The sequence below is a fragment of the Episyrphus balteatus genome, chromosome 3 (assembly GCF_945859705.1).
Source record: "Episyrphus balteatus chromosome 3, idEpiBalt1.1, whole genome shotgun sequence".
Lineage (NCBI taxonomy): Eukaryota > Metazoa > Arthropoda > Insecta > Diptera > Syrphidae > Episyrphus > Episyrphus balteatus.
Window position 1 is genome coordinate 89,171,587 of NC_079136.1, and position 22,633 is coordinate 89,194,219.

Consider the following 22,633-nt stretch of genomic DNA (forward strand, 5'->3'; position numbering starts at 1 on the left):
AATTGAAGATTTTTGTGAACAAAAACAAATTTTTTTCAAAAATTTTTCTTAAATTTAATAAATTAATTGATGCCAAAAGATTGTATAGGAAATTCAAGGAAAAAAAATATATGAGAGTGAGGGACAATCTTCCATAATTCAAGCTATAGATGCAATTTTCTTATTAATTGACTTCAAACACAAAAAAAAATATTTGAACACAACGGCAACACCTACAATATTCAAATATACATTTTTGTAAAGCTAGAAACCTATTCATATATGTAAAATTAAGTTAATTCAATGAACGGCTTTTGAAAGAATGGTAATTGAACTCAGATTTTTGAAAAAAAAAATTATTGAAAAAATTTTAAAATGTCGTTTTTTAAACTTGGTCGCATTTATTATGATTTCAATTTATAAAAGGAAATGTCAATATGTATTACGGTTTATGAAAAAAATTAAAAAGTATTTCATTTTCGAAGAACTTTTTTTAATAAAAGTTTTGAAAAAAAATGTAACTTATTTTTTTTTTAAGTTCAACATCTAAACATAAAATTATTTTTTATTCATTTAATAACCCTTACTTTTGAAAGTTAACCACAGTCTTTGAGAAAATTAATTATTATTTCAATGCAAAAATTCAGTTTTAATAAAAAAAACCATTGAAATTGAAGTAATTTTTCATTTTTTTTTTCAAAAGTGTGATATATTTTACCTTTTTTGCTTCGAAATTCAACTGATAATATTTATGGCCAAAAATTTTTTTAAAATAAATTCATATTTTATTAGAAAAAGATTGGAAAAAAGTGATTTTAAATTTTTCTAATAACATTTTTTTTTTTTTAATTCTGAGTTTGAGGACCATTTTTTCAAAAAGTCTTGATTAAATTTAGTGAATTTAAATTTAAGAGATAAGAATGAGCTTCTGGCTTTTTAAAAATGTATTTTAAAATATTGTAGGTGTTGCCGTTGTTTTCAAAATATTTTTTTTTTTTGTGTTTTGTGTCAGAATGTTAGAAAATTGCATTTATCGCTTAAACGATGGAAGATTGTCCCTTACTGCCTTTTATATATTTTCTTTAAATTACCTAGAGAATCTTTTGCTATCATTTGTTTTATGAAATTTAAGCAAAAAAAATGGTTTTGTTAAAAAAAAATTTAATTTTAATTTTAAAAAACAATACGGCAACACCGGCAATTTTTAATCTATAGACTTTAAAGTATTTTTAATTACCTACGTTTGAAAAAAAAAAAAAAATCGTCAAAATCAGAGCTGTTCGGCCGGGTTCCCTAATAATTTGCTTTAGTTACTCTACTATTTACTTGTTCAAAAAAATAAGGAAAATGCCCAAAAATATATGAAGAAATAAACCAGTAGGTACCGATGAAAATAAGACCTATTTTATTTGTAAAGGTACCAATCGTAACTAACTAACCATCTTCGGGACTTGCTATGACGATTCTTATGTTATTTAATGCAAACCTATTTTCAGAGAGAAAAGTTATAATGTCTTGGTTTTAGTTCTATAAAATCCAGCATTTTAGGCATTTAGGCAAATTATTTTAAATGTTACCAATTTCTAACTAAACGACTTAATCGATTTCAAAGAATTTGTTAGTACCTACAGAAGCGTTTGATACATCAATTCTCAAAAAAAAAAATGGAAAATCAATTTTTTGAAAACGGTTTCATAAATTTTGTAAATTTTTCATTTTATGTGTATAGCTAGGTACTATATAGGACAAGTTTATGATTTGTAAAAAAAAATCGAACTCCATAATCAGACATGTCATTACGATGGTAGAGAATGCGAAAAAAGTGTGTCTCCATCACTCTCTTTCAATCTGTATGTCTTAATATGTTATAGATTATAGTTCATTCCCCAGAAAGTAAATTGAAATTCTTTTATGGTCCAAAAGTAACGGCACCGGTCTTATGGCAAATCTAGAAAATACCCTATACGATTTCGATACATAAAAATCGGTTGTAATTTTGCTAATGGGACTTAACTTTTTAAGTAAAAAATAAATATTCTTTGAACCATTATTTCTAACGATACCTAGAACAATTTTTTAGATTTTTGACTTTATCGCAAATGACAAAGTCGATTTAAATATGAACATTTTTGTACAGAAGCGTTTGAATAATATAAAAATATATTAAAATTTTCAAAAAAAAAGCTCTTTGAAATTAAAAAAAAAATATGATGTTTTTTTTTTGAAAAATTATTTTTTTTTTAAACGACTCAATGATTTTTTTTTTATTTTTAAGTGTCAATTAATAAATGTCTTTGGAACTGCTTATTAAATTAAAAACGGGTCTAAAGAATCTCAAATCGTTCTTTTTTTTTAGTTCTACAAGAAATCCAATGGAATTTTTTGATTGTATGTTAAAACCTTTTAAAATTGTGTTTTCGCATTAAAAAAAATTAAATTAAAATTATTACCTTTTATATTATCGATACATAAAAATCGGTTGTAATTTTTCTAATGGGACTCAACTTTTTAATTAAAAAATAAATATTCTTTGAACCATTTTTGCTAACGATACCTGTCATAGAAATATTTTCTAGATTTTTGACTTTCTTGCAAATGACAAAGTCGATTTAAATATGAACATTTTTGTACAGAAGCGTTTGAGTAATATAAAAATATATTAAAATTTTCAAAAGACACTCTTTGAAATAAAAAAAAAAAATATGATGTTTTTTTGAAAAATTATTTTTTTTTTTAAACGGCTCAATGGTTTTTTTTTTTTTTTAAGTGTCGATAAATAAATGTCCTTGGAACTGCTTATTAAATTAAAAACGGGTCTAAAGAATCTCAAATCGTTCTTTTTTTTAGTTCTACAAGAAATCCAATGGAATTTTTTGATTGTACCTATGTTAAAACCTTTTAAAATGGTGTTTTCGCATTAAAAAAAATTGAATTAAAATTATTACCTATTTGATGAATGCTTTCATAAAAAAGCTTAACATTAATAGCAATTGGTACCATAAAAATAAGGACGTGCGACCCAGTCGTGTACTTTCTTTTTTATTTTTAAAGTTGTTTGAAATTTAAAAAAAAAAAAATAAAAAAAAATGAAAATATTGTATATAAGAAAAATTGAAAAATAAAAAGTATTTTTTAAGTGGCTCTATTATTAAAGAAAAAATTAAACTTTTATCGTTCAACAAAAAAATTCAATAATTAAAGGTACAATATTTGGCTTGAAGGCCAAAATTTCGAAATAAAAAAAAAAAACATCTTTTCATTTTTTATAAAATTTACTATGAAATTCAATTTAAATTATTTTCATATCAATATTTACGTAAAAAAGCTTTAATATACCTATCCATTTTGAGTGCCAATGTACTTAATTAGTATTTCTAAAAAAAAAAAAAAACATTTCAATTCATACCAGCTAAATGTCAGTTTAAAACGAACTAAATGTCTTCCTTGAACTCACTTTTATAAAGTTCCCTAAGTAACTAGGTAAATTAGTTACTCAAAGTATTATTTGCATGATCTCCTTAACTACAACTGTTCGTCTAATTACGTTAACTCCTAATTACATAGAGATTTAATTAAATCCCTCCGAATCCCTATACTTAATAAAAGACAAACATTAAAACTCTATCTCTCTTTCTCTTAGCCTGTTTTTGATTTTGTTTTATATAATATATAGATAAATATTTCCTGTTCTTAGAGCTATACTGTTTCAATAAATTCTTCTTTGGAAAACTGTGTCGGTTTACTAATAGAGGAACGAGCAAAATCGCTAAAGCTTTAACCTTTAACATAATCGAAGTAAGTCTAATAATAATATATTATATTATATAATGTTGGTTCGTTTGGTTCAAATATAAACACGTGAAATTTCTTCGAAGCCATAAAATACGAAATTCTCTCTTATCTTATACCTAACATTTTTGCCATAGTCCTTGAAGTACCTAATATATTAAAGATTTTCAAGACTATCCATCTTTAGCTCTCTCTCATACGCCTACTTGCAGCACAATTGACAAGTAATTTCATCAAATACCTATTGAAGTTTCTGCTCGAGTGCTGATTTCGTCTAAATACACACATTCGCTGTCTCTTTTTCTCTCTGACGATGTCTTTCATTCAATATGAGCTCTGTAAGATGTTATCCTACTATAAATACAACTGTGTATGTGTGCCTCAAGATGATTCTATGCTCTAACGGTATATCACCTTACTTAGTAGCTCTTGAGGATAAATATCTTCGAATCCTTGATACTGGAGTATAATTACAATTTCTCTCGAGGATTTCCAAATAACATATTCTCAACACGTATCTATTCGAAATTAGAGTTGGTATACCTTTTGAATGTTTTTTTTTGTGTTTGTTGTTGTTTTTGGGAGAATTGCGAAAAGGTATAGTTGGTTTAAATGTATTTTGTAAATATAATAAATTATGGTGACCATTCATGAAAATGTAGGTAGGTACCTACCTATTTCAAACAAACATGGAACGTAATTTCAAATCTGGATTTCCAAAAACACTTTCAATTAAGTAAAAGAAAAAAAGTTAACTTTAAAGTCTATTAATCTTACACACCAGATTCTTTGTAGAGTGCAGTAGCTGTGTCCTGTGAGTTGTCAACTATGAGTTTGGAATGGAAATTGGCAAATATCATTCAACCCGTTCAATAACACTGTTCAACAAGGTTTTTGCCACTAGAACCAAAATATAGTTTTCTGAAGGTTTTTGGGGTGGTGAACTTGAATCCAAAGTCAGAAAAGTTTGATTGGCCTCCGTTCTTGAGATATTACCGTTATAAAATGGCAAAAAACGTAATTTTTACTGTTTTCAAGTTTATATTTTTATGTGAGGTAACTCATTACAAAGAAATTTCTAAAGGTGCCAGTAAAGTTAAGTCCTTCTTCATATTCGAGTTCAGCACACCAAAAACCTTCAGAAAAGTATATTTTGGTTCTTGTGGCAAAAAAAGAAGTTCAATTTTGTTGACCAGCGTAATTTATTGAAGTCAAAAAATTAAGACATGCACTATTTCAGCATTTGACACACGGTTTTCTTCTACACTGAATAAATATTATTCTTAAAAACTATGAATCTGCTTCATAAACCGAAAGTCATAAATTTTTAAGAAATATTCATTAAATTTAAGCACGAATTCTATAAAAAAAAGTTTAACTTTAAAAACAATTCATAAACAATTTTATATGAAAAATATTTTTATGAATTTTTTTTAAACGAATAAATTCATAAGCTTTTAGCCCCAAATTTGAAAGAATATTTTATTAAATCTTATAATCTGTACATACTTTTATAAACGAAATTTGTTATTCAATTGCATTCATTTTTGTATTTTGAGTTAAAATAATTTTTAAAATTGAATTGTTTTTCAATTTTTTTTCTTCAAAACAAGTTCAAAAATTTTTGAATTCGGTTATGCATAAAATTTAAGTTAACTCATTTTATATTTTTAAGAAAAATTCATTCCTTTATTATGAATTTGTTCATAAAAAAATTCATTAATTTTATGAATTATTACCTTGGCTCATTTGCCATGAATTTTTGCATGAATTTAATGTACAAATTAATTTATTTTATGTATTTTGTTGGTTCAATGTATAGAAAAGACAAAGTTGCTAGGGTATAACAGATTCGGTATAGAAATTAGCCTAAGTTCCAATTTTTAGAACTTAAAAACTAATTTCAAAAACAATGTTTTGTATTCATGATACGGATTGACAAATATTCATTGTTGTTTTTATGGTATGCATTGTATATCTTCACGGGAAACAAAGGCTTAAATTTGCAAAATATAAATATCGGCGGATGGTAACCGTACCGTAAGTTTGGTATTGTTTAGTTAGTGTGTCTCACTGCTTTTATATGAGCTTCCTTGGAAAAGGCCACGAGTCTTAAAGCGTGCCACATACCTAATTATAATAACAACCCAATTGAAAGAAATAGGTAGTATATCTTTCCCGCAGTGTGTGTATCTCTATAATTTATCTCACGAAACAAAAAAAAGAAAGATTTGTTTGTTTTTTTCTTTTTCTTGTGTTTTAATGTCATTTGTGTGGTGTTGAATGAAATTATGTTGTATGCAGGCAGCATACAGCTCTATTCAAGTCTATTGCAGAGATGATGTTTAGAATCATTAAAATTAGTCTATGCACAGTGTCGGATTATGTGTTAGAAATAATTATATGCAGCTGCTTTTATGGGCGCCAGGATTAATAATAATTATGTTTTTTATTTGTTTGTGTTTTGTAAGATTTAAAGTTACATAATTTATACTCTTAAAGAATCAAATATGATGATAATCTAAACAAAAAGTAGAATTTCAGTTTAAAAAAGATTAAAAAAATCATAATATAATTTGGTTTCTATAGAAAAATATCTCTCGCCAATATTACTGTCATTTACGTAAAAATTTTACATAGTTTTAAATAAAAGGTTTTAATCTAAATAACGACATTCCAAACTCTTCAAAAATCTAAAATTTTTGATTGAAAAGTGCCCTTTTTTTTCAAATTAAATTCGTCAAAAATTCAAAAATTAACATTTTGCTCAAAAAACATCTGAAATAGGTAAAAACTAAACAAAGTAATTTTTAAACAAGTTTTATTGAAATCCAACCATTTTTGTAAAAATAAAACACAATTGTATTTAAACATTTTTCTCAATATTTTTGAGGTTATATAAAAAATGGTTTGAGTAAAAGTTGTAGACCATTTTATTATCTACAACTTTTGTACCACACTTTTTTCGATAAAAGGTCTGCTTTTGACGGAAATAGTAAAAAAAAAAAACGAATTTTAACACCCACCCAACTTTGTCGCCCACCCACCCCCTTTCCACCAATTTGTTTGTGGGCAATTTATTTTTCCCCTTTCATGTACCATTTATCCTAAATTATTGGCATTGGTCTATAATAGCATTGATAAAACATTTTTTTTTTTTAATTTTGTTTACTTTAATTTTTTATAAGAACTGTAAAAAATAAATTGCACTACTGGGGTCGCACGTACTTGCTCTTATGGTAAAAGTTACTCTAATGTTAAAGTTTTCAATTGAACAAAATAAGGGAAAAATTAAAATTTGATATTTTCACTGAATTTCGTTAGTGGTGCAAAAAAATAAAATCTATTTTTATAAATAATTAAATACCGTTTTAAATGCTCTTTTACAAAAAACTAAGTATGCCATTTTATTTCTAGTATAAAAAGGAATTTTTAGAAAAAAAATTTCGAAAATCGTTAGAGCCGTTTTTTAAAAAATTAATTTTTTATATATTAAAATTTCCATTTTATTTCTAGTATAAAAAGGAATTTTTAGAAAAAAAATTTCGAAAATCGTTAGAGCCGTTTTTTAAAAAATTAATTTTTTATATATTAAAATTTCCTAACATTTGTCAAAAAAAAAATTGATATGCAATTTTGAATAAATAATTAATTTACACATAAAAACGAAATTTCAAAATTTTTCACCAACCCGTTTCCAAAAAATTGATTTTTCAAAAAAAAATTTTGAAATATTTTTTAAAAATCCAAAAATGTGTTTTTTGAAAAATTAAAAATTTTTTTAAATAATGATTGTTTAAACGATTGCGAAACGCTTTATAAATTTTTGGAGTTGAGGTCACTTGAACTTATATTGAATTATATTCAATCACTCCACTTAAAATAAAAATAATTTTAATAATTTTTTATTATTTTTGTTATTTTTTCTGCGTTATTAATGTATTTACATTTTAATATAATGTATTTATACGATTTTTTATAAAAAAAAATCTAAGTCGTTTACGAAAAAGTCAGAAATCAAGAAAACGATTAGAGCAGTTTTCGAGAAACCTGCAAAAACCACAAAAATCATCTACCAGCTCTCAAAATTAACTCTTTTTAACATTTGATAAACAATTTGTAAACAAAATTTGAACGAAATTTTATTACTTATTGAATTTTTAAAATTATTATTAAAAAATATACCTAGCAGAATTTTTGTACAGAAATATTTTTTATAGGTATGTACTTAAAAGATTCTGTAAAATAAGTTTAAATTTAGTGGCATCTTTCATTTACTTATCTAATAGCGGAAACGTGTGAATCAGTCATGCAGTTAATTTTTAATCTCCAATCACGCCCTTTAATATTAAATTGTATAGCTAAGTAGTTTAGTCCGGCCACTGTTTCTACATCCACCCCCTCCCCACCTCATTGCTGTTTTCAATAATCCAACAGAAAAATAAATTCCTTTCACTCTCAAATACCTACATAGTATAATGTGCGCTACTTTTAATGCCATGGAGGGGGACTACTGATGACATAAAAAAAAAAAAAACGATTAAACACCGGTGAACATAAAAAAAACTGAAATTCATTCTTTTTTTTTTTTGTGAAAATCAACAAGGATTTTCATGGACCGAAGAGGCACAAGGCATAGAATGAGGCATTTTTTGTGTCTGTGTTTTTTTATGGCTGCATTGGGAGAATTAACAACTTTTAAATTGATCATAAAAAAAAAAAACTATGCATGGGTAGGGTATTCTATAAAAATTTTTCATTGTATTTTTTGTCTTAAATTCTGGAAAGCTTTAAGTGTAGATAAATGTTTAATATGGATTAGGGGTGATATGAATTTTAAATTAATTTTAAATTGAGTAAAAAAAAAAAATTATTTAAAATTAATTATTATGCATTATGATTATTATAATAATGTATTTAAATTAAATCGAACGTTTTTGTAAGGTATAGCTAGTTAATTGAAAAAAAAAAAGGAAAACTGAATGTTTATAAAAAGGAGAATGGGCATTTTGGACGTTGAGCGGTCATTAATAAAATTGGTATCATATGAAAGGACTATAACTTAGGAAAAACTTTTACTATGGACGTTTCGCAGTATTGCATTAAGAATGTAAGAAAATTCAGTATAAGTATCGTTAATGCATTATTCAATGTATGAACGACAAATTGGTCTATATTTTTATTTGGAACATAAAATATGATGCTTTGTCATTTTCCCTGAGTCTGAAGTCATTACTCTTGAAAATCCGACCGATAGAACTCATAATATAAGATTTTTAAGGCAACCACTTCAAGATTTTGTTCGAAAGTTTTCAAACAATTCAATCTAACAAAAAATTGAATAACGAAACTCTCAAAATAGTCTTGAAACTATTGTTTTAAAATGCTTATAGTTTGGGTTCTAGTGGTTGGATATTCAAGATAAAGGTCTTCAGATTTAGGGAAAATGAGAGAGTATCGTATTTTGCACTTAAAATACACACATAAGATACAACTTTGAGACAATCTGCATAAAGTGTTATATGCAAAAATGCATTTTATCCGTTTTTGGAGTACGTCACAAGGATAAAACTTCTCCACAATATATGTAAACCTTAATTACATCAAAAAATAACAAATTCTTTCCTGGCCGCGCAACGTCCACATTCCATACAAACTTGCCCATTCTCCTTTGAATTAAAAATTTTTGTAGAGAAAATTGTATTAAAACTTAAAAGGTTTAAAGAATTAACCAAGCTTTATTCGAATAGTTTTAAATGCGAAAAATGAGTATCAATGTTGGAAGTTATTGCAATATTAATGTAACTTTTGTAAGTATTTCTATGGTACTTGTGCAGAGAGACAATTATTAAAATTGAGCTTATAGCCATGTACAGACTTTGGGGGGTAGAACTTTTCTTTTTTTTTTTAAATTTATCTTTAAATGGAATTAAGTTCAACTTGCTGCAGATTATTTCCGTTGTCAAAAACTACTTTTCTTGTTGTTGTTTATTCTACATTCATGTAATTAGAAACTTAGCTACAGATAAACGCAAAAATGTTTCAAGGTCTAAACTATAAACTATACCAGAGATATAAACCTTTGTCAATTTAAATCCTTGAATGTTTGTTTTTGCTATAATGAATGAAAACAACAATACTCGTAATAAAATGGTTGCTCTTAGATGTTGAAATAATTCTTATCTTAAGACTTAAATGAGCTTCAGGGTTCAATGATTCTCTACTTTTAATACTTAAAGGCTTATTTTTTCATAATAAATGGTTCAAGGTTATAATTACAAAAATTAACATTTAAATATCAAATTTGAAAGCAAAGAATGAAAGAAGACAACATTTTTGAGTAGTTGAAATTTATCTATTTTTTGAGGGATCTACATTTTTGTTAAAATTAAACTGAACCAGAGACATTGATGAAATGATTTAATAGGAGATGGGACTCGTAGATAACGGGGTAGATATAACTTCCTTTTAATAAAAATAAATTGATTTGATATGCATATAAAAATAATAGAACAAATCAGAATTTTGTAGGAAAATAACAACACATTGATATGATATTTAAAAAAAATCAGTAACTAAAAAGTGTCAAATCTATTACCTACATAGAAATTTCAAAATTTTAAAAGAAAATAATCTTTTTCTTTCACATTCTTTCCATACCTATCATCTATAAGAAATAAAATTATCTAATCAATTATAAAAACTGTATTAAGAATGGCTATTATCTTTTTTAAAGATACCTTAGGCTTTTATCTTTCATCTTCACTACGATTTTTGGATAAAATAAAAAAAAACATTGTGGGAGTTGTGCCACTTTTACTTATAACACCTAAAAATTTAATTAACAAAAATTGTTTTTTTTTCTAGAAAAAAAAAATTCGTCTAAAAACTTTTATTTAAAAATTTTGTTTTTGATTTTTTTTTTTGCAAAACAAAGTAAATATTGGTTTATTAAAACCGGTATGGTCTTTTACAAAAAAAGTTATAAAAATGGTTTTTGACATATTTTATTGCAAAATCTAATCAAGTTTACAAAAAGAATTGAAAAAAAAAATTAAAATTTTAATTTTTAATCAAGTTTTGAAAAAAAAAATTGAATAATCATTTTCCCAACATAAACCCTTCTATTTTCGTTCTTCCTGAGAAAAAACACACTTTCATCAAATATATTCTTCTAGACTATTTAGATGATCCCACATTATAGTTTGCACTAATAAAAACACCCTTTTACTTGAAAATTTGTTTTTATGATTAAATCGTTATTCCTACGGCAAAGGCAAAATTTTGAATAAAGTTAATAAGAGTGGTTTATATAATATCACTGATTTTTTTGGACTTAAAGCAATTAAGAAATTTCTCAAAATATAAAAAAATGTCCTTTTAAAATATATTGCTTCATCTATTTTGACTTAAAATACGTACAAACAATAACAATTTTGCTTTAAGTAAAGCTATAGTAAAAAAAAAAAAAAAAAAAAACAGATTGACCATATTTTTTTAATCACCATTTTTAGTATTTATTTTATTTTATGTGTGTGTCAAAATATTTTCCCTCACCTTCCTACTTTTCTTAGATTTTATAGTTTTATACGTTTTGAACGTTTTTTTTTTGTAAATTACATGCATGCAGAGTTAAAAAGTTAACGTATATAGTTCATCCTTAGATACCTACCATCTAAAAATAAAAGAAAATTTTAAATTGAAAATATATGCTAATATTAGGTATATGTTTTGCATGTTGTATTTTTATTTGCAAGAGACAACAGTTGTTGGTGTTTTTTCTCCATTAATCACTGAAAAAAACATCGTTCATCATGTCAGTGAACAACAATGAAAAACAGTATAGGATTGTCTAGAAAAAAAAAGTGTTTCATTTTGAAAGCCTCAAAATACAATGGCTGGATGAATATACAGTATTATTATGTCATGACATCCTCGTTTTTAAATGTCACATAAATATTCTCAGCGTCATTTTGGTAAAAAAAAAGTTTAAAATAAGTGTGTATTCTAATAGAACGAAGATAAACCAAAATAAAAACATTTTTTTTTTTTTGAATGAATGTTTTGTTTTTGTATTTATATATTTTGATCAACAGAGATTTTAATAATAAAAAGATAATTCAGTCAAAAATATAAATCAATCAAATATTTTTTTATATTTTTTGCAGAACTGTATTAAGTTATCTTTACCATACCTATCCATGTATCTACGATTTATTTTTGGCCTCTGGTTATTTTATAATGTACTTTTAACTGTACAATAAGGAAGAATTTCTAGTTTAATATTTATTTTAATCAATCCCTCAATGTTGCCTTCATGTATTGGTGTCTCAAAAATAATTATAGGTAATAACGAAATAACAGTTGTTTTGCACCCTATCCGAAACTTGCCTTATAATATCTATATCGAAAGGAAAAAATCGAAAAAATAATATCGTCGTAACTATACAACGATTTTCAGGAGAGCCTTTTAAAGCCTGCATTTCACCAAGTCTACAATATATTTGCATCCTTGATAGAGTTCTGCTTATGACAGTCATAATTATCTTAAAGTCTAATTTTTTAGACATCTACTCGATTTAAAGATTTTGATTCAGATGATTAAATTGCAGGAAACTAAGAAGGTCACTGTGGTGTATGCGTAACTTTTATGTACATAATGTTACAATCTTACAGTGACTTTCTTATAGTTTCCTCTAAATACCTTAAATCATATAAATTAAGAACATACAAAATTGACTTCGATGGTGTCGTCTCTATTTAGAGTTCTTTTTTTTTACAATAGGTATACGGCTTACGATTAAATTGTAGGTACAATTTTGGACTTTAGATTTTTTTCAGTGCAAATTTTGTATTTTGAATATCTCGTCAACGTAGGGTGGACAAACAACGTTTTTCGGTATATGTAAAGATTTTGAGGTGAACAAACGACAAAAGTTTTTGAAAAAAAAAAAATAAATAATTTTTGGAGATTTTAGGGGACTTTGAATTTTTCAGTAAAAAATTTGTTTTTTCAAAACGTAGTAGGGTGGAAAAACGATATTTTTTTGTTCATATCTTTTTTCTGAAGTGGACAAACGATTGTCATTTGAATATTAAAAAAAAATTTAAAAAAATATGTTTTGTATATTTTAGAAAAAAAGTATCTATAATTTTTTTTTTGTTTTTGTTTTTGTTTTTTTTTTTTTAAGAAAAAAAATTACTTTTGGGGATTTTAGGGTGATTTTGAATTTTTCAGTGCAAAATTTGTTTTTTTTTTAATATCTCCTAAACGGGGATAAAAAAAATGATGATTTTTTGTTTGTATAATTTATATAGAACTCGAGGCTTTGCAATTAGTTTAATACGTCTTTCTTAGAAAAAATTGAGCGTTTACGACGATTTTTCATTTTTCAGACAGAAATAAAAAAAAAACTAGTTTGGTTAAAAAATTTTGAGGTCGCAGTTTTGGCTTCACGGAGCTCAATTAAGGTGAAGAGAGTTATGGTATCCAAGAGGCTCAAATCAGTTGCAATTGGGTGCTATTGAGCAGATGCTAAATATGGCTTTTGTTTAAAAATACAATATTAGTACGTACTCATATTTTAACTCAAATGCCTTTAAAAGAACAACCTGCCATAACCACGCACGAGCTAAAAATATAAATTTTATTCAAACTATTGTTTGACAATGTTATATTTGTATTTGTATTTGTATTTGTATATTTATATATATTTTGTTAAAAATAATATTTTTTTATATTTAAAGTTTAAATTAAAAAAAAAATAACATACCAATTAGCGGCTGAGGTGAAAAAGCCGAAAGTAAAAAAAAAAAAAAATGAGATAATTACTGATATTGTTTTCAACATAAATTGTTTTCACGGATATTAATCAATAATAATCGTTTTCTCATAAATAGGTATTAAAGTTTTGAGAATTCACTATTAATTCATAATGATACTGGAGTATTATAATATATTAACATCAATTTGATTTATTTAATTGGAATTCATGATAAATTTGTTTATTAGAGCAACATTTTATTTTTATTTATGACTGCAACACACACGGAACCCACAAGCAAATTTCAAATGTTGATTTTAAGCCCTAACTGTTAGATATGTTGTTCAAATTTCCACCGAATTTCATGGTAAACATTTAATTTTTGTGTCAGCGAAAAACTAACCAATAGACATTGTTATACAAAAAAAAATAACATGAAATCTTTTTTTTTTACTAATTTAACATGAAATAAAACATGGCGAATAAAAAATAAAATGTTTTTTTTTTTTTTTTTGTATTGCTTTGGTTTTGTTAGAGATGAAAACAGAGATAGAACAGTATTTGAAGTATGTATTTGAAAATAAAAGGAATTCCTGTGGTGTGAGGGTAACTTCAAATTAAATTCTAAAATAAATATTGACTTAAGGGCAAATTGTAATTCCGATGAAAATAAATTTAATTGAATTTTTGCAAGAAAGAAAAAATACGTAGTAGGTATGAGCATGTTTTAATGTTTTAGGCAGACAAATTTATATCCGATGAGTCGTGAGGTATATTCAAAGGACGAAATAAAAAAATCTTTTTTTATGTAAATAAATTGTGTCGAAAACAAAGTTCCTAATTTTTTTTATCAGATTATCAGATTCAAAAATCTCAAGTCAACCATAAAATAAGGTACTAAATAAACATTGTTACTACTGTTGAAAAACCAGGGTTTAGTGATTTAGGCGCTTAGTAATTTTAAATTTACCTAATACATTTTATTTACAGAAATAAACAAGGAATTTAAGCGTTTGAAGGAAGAAGGTAAAATCGTGAAAAAGAGGCAGGTCCAAAAACACATGGAGAAAACAAATACAACGAAAACAGCAACGACAACTGCATTCAGTTTGACTTTAGATTTGAACAAATTTTTAATCGAGAGGCCTTCTGACTTTTGGTGATGAAGTTAATCTCTGATTAATTTTTTAATAATGTCACTAAGCAACTTCTTCTTCAGAAGATCTTTAATTGTTTTCCGATTTCGAACGGCAAAGATGAGGGGTAGTTTTTAGTGATACTCTTTTGGGGCTTAGATTGTTTACGTAAAAAAGTTCAAACCTGAAATAAAAATCTAACATGAATAAAGTGTCAATAGTCATTAGTCAATACAAGCTTGTTCGAGTATATAAAGTTATTTGGAAACTATCCAGACGTGTTTTTTATGTTGTTGTTTTTTTAGGACCAAAAATAACGCTTAATAGCTGTTAAGATTTTGATAAATAAAATTAATTGTACATTATTTAACAACAAGGTCTATCATCTGATGAATTTTTTTTCTCGATACTTACGCCCATAAATTTCGGAGTTCCTCCCCAAACATTGAACAAACGATAAAATTTTTCTTAAACAATTTACCAAAGTCAAAACTTTGGTATTTCAAAAACTATTTTAAAATTTTTTTTGAAATATCAATTTTTCGTCGGCTGAGGAAGGTGAATTTTTATTTAGTTTTTTATTTAATTTTGAATTTTTTCATTAAATTAAAAGGAGAAACTACATCAAAACACAAGCTCCGTGAAGCCAGAACTGCGACCTCAAAATTTTTATTTCAAATCGTCATTTAATTTTCTACAAAAGAAAAATAAGTTTACATTAAAAAAAATGTTCTTACAGAAAAATTAAAAATATTCGCACACATTTTTGACGTTTGAATTTATGAAAAAAAGTAATTTTTGGGGATTTTTACATTTTCACCGTGGTGTATTATTTTTCAGTACAAATTTTGTTTTTAAAATATCTTCTAAACGTAGAGTGGACAAACGACTATTTTTGGCATACGAATAGAAATCGAGGTGGACAAACGACAAAAATTGAATTTGAAAAAAAAAACAAATTAATTTTTTGAATTTTTCAGTACAAATTTTGTTTTTTTTTTTAATATCTCCTAAACGCAGGGTATTTTTTACAATTTTTGGTATAAATATGTATGTAAAGAGCTCGAGGTAGAAAAACGAGAGAAATTGGAATAAAAAAAATAATTTTTGGGGATTTTATGAGACTTTGTAATTTTCAGTTGGTAGGTACACCGTGGTGTATGAGTATTTTTTTTTTTTTGGGAATTTTGAAAATTTGTTCTTTGAATATCTCCTAAGCTTAGGGTGGAGAAATGGATGATTTTTCGTTTGTATCCATTTCTTAAGGTGGACAAACGATGGCCGTTTGAATTTCTGAAAAAAAAATATTTGTGGAGATTTTAGAAAAACTGATATTTTGTATGAGAGTTGGTATTAAAAAAAATTCTTTTTAGAATATCTCCTAAACGGAGGGTGGACACACGTAAAGAACTCGAGGTGGACAAGCAACAAATTAAAAAAAAAATGATTTTAGGGGAAGCTTTCAAGTTTTTAAATACATTTTTTTTCTAATATTTTGTACTTTTTTTTGCATTTATGTTACGATCTACATGGTTCTAGAATCTAGATTAAAAGAAATGTAAAAAAAAGTATTAAAGTTTTTTTTTTAAATAAGAAATGGTTTGAATTTTTAAACGTATGCCCTTTAAACGTATGCTAATTGATTTTCTGCAAAGCAAAGAATTAAAAAAAAAATGTCAGAAATCATGCAAAACATATTCTACGGCTGTTACCTTTACTAACAGACAGTTCTTAACTTACACATATTTTTTTTTAATTAAAATATTTAGAACCGTTTTTGAGCATAGAAAACTTTTCCATTTTGGTCATATGACAAGAAGTACCTACTGTTAGTTTTTTCTATAAAAAAAACTTTTTAACTACAAGGTTTGGAACAAATCGTTTCAGTGATTTGGGCTATTTCTCAAAGACCTAACCAGAGCCACCAATACTTTAATAGTGTCACCCACACATCCCGATAACTGCTTTGAACCCTAGTCTACCATGTGAATTACGCTCAAAAAGAAACATGAAGCTTCATTTTAAAAAATAATCTATGATTATGATACATGATTTAAGAGTATTTTTAAAGCCACAAGCACAAAGCACCATCCACCCAATTTTGTTTTTTTTTTTCTTAAATTAAGTTTAAAATTCCAACTCGATCATAAAAATCCATAGGTAATGTGGAAAAGTAACATAACGTACAATTCGGTTACAAAAAGACATATTGATACAACAAAGTTGGACGATTAATTTTGCCTATGACTTAATTTTTAATTGAAAATCGGCAAAGCATATTGCGGGGATGATTTTCAGAGACAAAATTTTGTATATGTTATCAACGATTGATAACCTTTCAAATTCACATGTGTGTTTTATTTTAATCAAAGCTGGCTTTTTTTTAACATTCTCATTTGAAAGATAGGTATGTATGTCTTCAGTGACTTTGAATTCAGTTCGAGGTTTATACAGGCAAACATCAATAATTGCATTGCTTTATTTGAGTTTGATTGCATTATTTCTTATCGTAATGTTAGGTAGGTATGTCAGATTTTTTGATTTTGATATTATTTTGACTTCTCAAATTTTCCTTTAGTATATCTACTAACCCTACTTATATTGTTAATACAAACATGTTTGTCAAACCTTCTATAATACAGGGTTGTAAATATATCAATTAAAAAAAAAATGCATTTTAAATTAAAAAAAATTTTTTTTTTGCAAATAAAAAAAATTTGCATTAAAAGAAATATTTATTGCAACTCAAAAATATTTGCATTGAAAAAAAAATTATTGTTTGCAACTAAAAATATTTTGCATCAAAAAATAAATTGCACGACTGGGGTCGCACGTACTTGCTCTTATGCTTAAAGTAACTATAATGTTAAAGCTTTTTATTCAAGAAATTTAAAATTCGATATTTTGAAGAAATTTCATAAGTAGTATAAAAAAATTAAATCTGTTTTTATAATTAATAAAACTCCGTTTTAAAATATCTTAAAAAAAAAACAAATATGCCATTTTATTTCTCGTATAAAAAGGTATTTTTAGAAAAAAAATTTTGAAAATTGTAGGAGCCGTTTTTTAAAAAAATAATTTTTTATATATAAAATTTTTTTAACATTTTTCAAAAAAAAAGTTGGTATGCCATTTTGAAGAAATAATTAATTTACACATAAAAACGAAATTTCAAAATTTTTCATTGATCCGTTTTCAAAAAATTGATTTTTCAAAAAAAAATTTTGAAATATTTTTTAAAAAACCAAAAATGCGCGTTTTGAAAATTTTCTAAAATTTTAATATTATCTTTACTTACACATTTTCGTATAAAAATTTTCATTTAAATCGGGTTAATTTTGTACGAGATATTCAGAAACGAAAAAAACCGTTCTATGACAGGTACCGTTAATAACGGTACAAAAAATATTTTTTTTATTTAAAAAGCTGGCCCTTATGTGTAGTATTACACACAAAAATTTTAATCAAAATCGTTAGAGCCGTTTTTGAAAAAAATTAACTTTTCTATTTCCGTTATATGGCAGGTACCGTTAGTTTTGGTCATAAAAAAAAAATTTCAATTTCCCCTCTAGGGAATCACCAAAAACTGCTAACTACCAAGTTTGAAGAAAAACACTTCAATCGTTTAGGCTGCAGCTCCAGATAGAGACAGACAGACAGACAGACAGACAGAATTGCCGGACCCACTTTTTTGGCATTCTCCATCATCGTAATGTCATGTAAAATTGTTATTGTTATCGAGTTCGATTTTTTTTACGAATCCTAAACTTGCCCTATAGTACCTATATCGCAAGTAAAAATTGTATTGCAAATAAAAAAAATTTGCATTGAAAATAAAATTTTAATTGCAAATAAAAATATTTTACATTGAAAAGAAAATTTCATTGCAAATAAAAAATTTTCTGCATTGAAAAAAAAAAATACAATGCAAAGTCTGTGAATTACCTAGATATTTTTTTTTTTCAATATTCGTTGAATTTTCTACAATTTTGAATATCCCCATGACCATACATTAGGTTCACTGTTATAGCTTATAGTTGAAATAGATAATTATATAGTCAAATAGGCAAAATTGTAAGAAATTCGGCGAATATTAAAAAAAAATATTTAATGCACACATTTTGCATTGATTTTTTTTTTTTCAATGAAGAAATTTTTTCATTTGCAATAAATTTTTTTCTTTTTAATGCAAAATATTTTTAGTTGCAATAAATATTTTTTTTCAATGTTCATATTTTTTATCAGTAGCAATATTTTTAATGCAAATATTTTTCAGTTACAATAGATATTTTTTTTTCAATGGAAATTTTTTTATTTGCAATAAATATTTTTTTTTAAATTTGTAATGGAAACAAATGCATTATTAATAAAATTATTTTGTACAACCCTGCACCAATAGCCGGATTATAACAGTTCCTTTTTGGCAACTGAACCGAAATTCATGAATTTTTTCAATCATTAACTACTTTATAGTCAGTATCTACTTGCATTGTGGACCAACAACATTAAAAGCATTTTTTTTTTAATATACCTATTTTAAAAAAAAAATCACAAATCAATGGATATACAATAAAAGTAATGATAAATGAAAAATAAAAATAAAAAAAAAAATTGGTTCAAGAATTTTTATCAGTAGAAACGAACAAGAAATTTGAAGTAACCGAAGAACCCAAGTCAAACCAGCCGATCTTCCTCTAATTCAAATTTCCCTTTATCTCAATTTGTTTGTTACAAAGAATGTATTGGAACAAAAAGGAATATTGTATATAATTTTGATTCTTGGAATTCGTGTATACGATGTAAAATTGTCATAATGTCATAAGTAAATACTAAAACAAAAATCATACAGAGAATTTATGTAGGTACCTATACCTACCCACCCACGTATACATTCATTGATTGAAGAATACGAAAAATCGACTAAAAAAATGCTTTCTTCCCCGTCATAAAAAACATAATCACAAAGTGATTCTTAAACAAAACAACAAAAATATATTCCATTTCACTAAATTAAATATTTCAAACCATTAACCAGCAATAACCCATTGCTCAAAATGGGGCAATGTTCAAATAAATTTTCATCTTGACTTCACATTCTTATAGCAATATCCGGACACAAACTTGGCAATGAAAGTCTTTGGGGGATTCAGTTTAAAATTTAAAAAAAAAGTAAAAAAAATTGGAAGTATTTGACCTAGTAAAATTTTTTACGATTTATCATAAAAAAATCAAATCTTCTCGTAAAGTAAACTATGTATTTACTGCCTATAAACTATTTGATAACTTTTAATTATTTTCTTTCCAACTGTAAGTAGAAAATTCTTATTCAAAATACCCAATAGATTCTTTTTTTTAAATCAAAATATTGACTTAAAATTAGGTTATTACCTAAACAACAAACAAATTAAGTGCCAAAATCTTCTACTTACACACAAAACATCTAAAAATATTTCTATGCCTAACGCCTATATGAAAATATCTTGCAAAAAAAAAAAAAAAAAAATAACACAAAAACTAAACACACTGTTGATGATTTTTCTTTATAGTGTGACACACAACAAGAGGGGCATTTAAAAATAAATCACGTTCCATCTGCACATAGCAAAAAAGTGTATCTATCTATCCGCAGAAAAAAAGCCTCACCGCAACAACGGGGGATCCATACAAAAAATACTGGCTTACTGCTTGCGCACGCACCTTTTAATTATTAAAATAAATACAAAAAAGAATATACTAAATTCCCACATAAATAAAACACAGAGTGCTGCCCTTGAAAGTACCAGCATACTGCAGTAGGTACCTACACTGGGAATATTTTCCCAAAAAAAAAAAAAAAATTGTTGAAGTAAACTGTCATAAATAATTCAACAGCACACTCCAGGAGAAAGCAAAATGAAGAAAAAAAAACAATCCCCAAAAAGACTCCTCTGCATAAAACAAAAAAGAAACAGGGGGGACTTTGGCATATATCATATCCTTGCAAAAAAAAAAAAAACAAAACAGAAAAAAAAAATTAAACTTAAGTCCACAAGGACGAGAACCAAAATAAAAATGAAAAAATAAAAGAGAACAAAACTAAATAAATTAATCTAATAATCCCTTCTAACAACAAGATGCCTCTGTCCTCTCAGTTATACTCCTTGGAAAAGATATCCTTTATATTTTTTTTATATAGTTATGTATTTGTATAAGTGTATTTGTATATTTTTTCAAGATTACTAACAGTGATGCGGTGTACGAGAGTATATTTTATCTTTAAGTCGAACAATTCCCACCATCTAAGCATATTTCATGCGCGACGATGAAGTAAAATATAATATATATCCTTCCTGGTGAGAGTTATGATACAGGAGCAGTTTTCTTTGCGTTGTAAATATATATCCTTTTTTTCTGTATTTTGTTTGATTTTCGCTTTTTTTTTTTTGTTACATTTTATCTGAATCCTTAATTTTCTTTAATTTACCAAACACAAATAACCATCACACAACGCGTACACAAGAATTGGGGGGATACCACGAGACAAACCATCCAAGAAAAAGGAGTAGGTATTAGAGACTGTGGTAAAAGATAACAAAAAAAAAAAACTTCACCCGAAAAAAAGGAAGCCTTGGGAAACTTTACTAATCGTTTCTTTTTTTTTTTTTTGGTTATATTAATTTGAAACTGGTTATTAAGATAATTGACCAAAGGTCCTTATCTACACTCAACTTATCTCATTTCAATACAATTTTCAACAGACTTAATTATGTTAGATTCTAAGGATCAATCTATCTTTGGCACTAAACACAAACAATCGCTTTTTTGGTTAAAAGCACGATTTCAAAATTTGTAAGGATCTTTTTATCTCAAGCACTAAATGAACATCAAAATAGCGATCGTTTTAACTTGGGTTAACAATATGGTTTGAATATTCACTATATAGACGATCAGATTGAGCGGGCTTTTTAAAAATCACTTTTGAATGTGGGTATTGATTGCACCTTAAGATAACACACTGATTGTGCAAGTGCAATGCAATTGCAATGCAACCGAACAAAATAAAAATCAACGAAAATACACGACCAAACGATAATAATCCAATTGGGATTTGGGTCGGGGTATATACGAAAAATCGAGAGACAATTATTATAAACACTCACTCACAATCTATATGTAGCCTACACAACAAAACCGACGAATTGCTGACGACCGATTGAGTAGTGAACGCAGGACAGTGTATCTGCGAACTGAGATTCTCAGACACACGACAAACCATGAAATTCTTTTACTAAAACGACGACGACAACAACGAAAAGGAATCCTCCTCCGCGCTCTGTGCAGTGCGGATATTCTAATGTGGATTCTATTTTTATTCTCCTTTTAATGCGACGCAACTTTTACTTTCTCCACCAAATTAATGAAAATGTTGAAAAACATTTTGTTTAGATGCATGTTGCTTGAAAAGAAAAACATTTGAGAGAGAACAGTGTTGTTATATAAATATTATTTTATGGTTGTTAAAGAACATAACCTTTAATAGCGATATTATTATGAAAAATTGTAAATTTTAAATTGTAAATTGTAAATTGTAAATTGTAAATTGTAAATTGTAAATTGTAAATTGTAAATTGTAAATTGTAAATTGTAAATTGTAAATTGTAAATTGTAAATTGTAAATTGTAAATTGTAAATTGTAAATTGTAAATTGTAAATTGTAAATTGTAAATTGTAAATTGTAAATTGTAAATTGTAAATTGTAAATTGTAAATTGTAAATTGTAAATTGTAAATTGTAAATTGTAAATTGTAAATTGTAAATTGTATATTGTAAATTTTTAATTTTAAATTGTAATTTTCAATTTTTTAATAACTTCTTAGATCGGTATTTATCATTCTGGCTCTATAGTTTTCTGAATTTCCTGCATTTAAGCTCTTTAAACATCATTTAGAATAGCAAATTGAAACATTTCTGTTAGAAACAAATAAT

General features: G+C 26.1%; 1 protein-coding gene across 1 annotated transcript in view; it reads right to left on the minus strand.

The window, feature by feature from the left end:
* Positions 1-21,984, minus strand: part of LOC129916544 (protein eva-1-like) — a 220,163-nt gene extending 198,179 nt beyond the window's left edge. Inside the window, exon 1 of the mRNA XM_055996549.1 lies at positions 20,944-21,984. The gene's annotated coding sequence lies outside the window, so the exon portion shown is untranslated. The remainder of the gene's footprint in view (positions 1-20,943) is intronic.
* Positions 21,985-22,633: the final 649 nt, after the last annotated feature.